Source organism: Orycteropus afer, unplaced genomic scaffold (assembly GCF_000298275.1).
Source record: "Orycteropus afer afer isolate SDZICR_OR568_19922 unplaced genomic scaffold, OryAfe1.0 scaffold00471, whole genome shotgun sequence".
Classification (NCBI taxonomy): Eukaryota; Metazoa; Chordata; class Mammalia; order Tubulidentata; family Orycteropodidae; genus Orycteropus; species Orycteropus afer.
In genome coordinates, this window is record NW_006922058.1 from 1,961,866 (window position 1) to 1,962,567 (window position 702).

Below are 702 nucleotides of genomic sequence, written 5' to 3' on the forward strand. Positions count from 1 at the left end.
ACTTGGCCAGATGGTGTACACAGGAATCAGATAGACTACATTTGTGGCAAGAGGCAATGGAGAAGCTCAATATCTTCAGCCAAAACAAGGCCAGGAGCTGATTGTGGAACAGACAATCAACTGCTCATATGCAAGTCCAAGTTGAAGCTGAAGACAATTAAAAGAAGTCCATGAGAAACAAAATATAACCTTGATTATATCCCTGAATTTAGAGACCATCTAAAGAATAGATATAATGCACTGAACACTAATGACCAAAAACCAGAGGAATTGTGGGATGATATCAAGAATATCATCCATGAAGTAAAAGGTCACTAAAAAGACAGAAAAGGAAGAAAAGAACAAAAAGGATGTCAGAAGAGAGTCTGAATCTTGTCCTTGAATGGAAATTGTTGTTGTTGTTAGGTGCTGTCGAGTTGTTTCTGACTCACAGCGACCCCATGAACAGCAGAGCGAAACACTTCCTGATCCCGCACCAGCTCCATGATCCTTGCTATACTTGAGCCCGTTGTCACAGCCACTGTGTCAATCCATCTCGTCGAAGGCCTTCCCCTCTTTCATCGACCCTCCACCTTACCAAGCATGACATCCTTCTCCAGGGAATGGTCCCCTCTGACAACATGACCAAAGTAGGTGAGATGAAGTCTGGCCATCCTCGCTTCCAAGGAGCATCTTGGCCGCACTTCCTCCAGGACATATCTG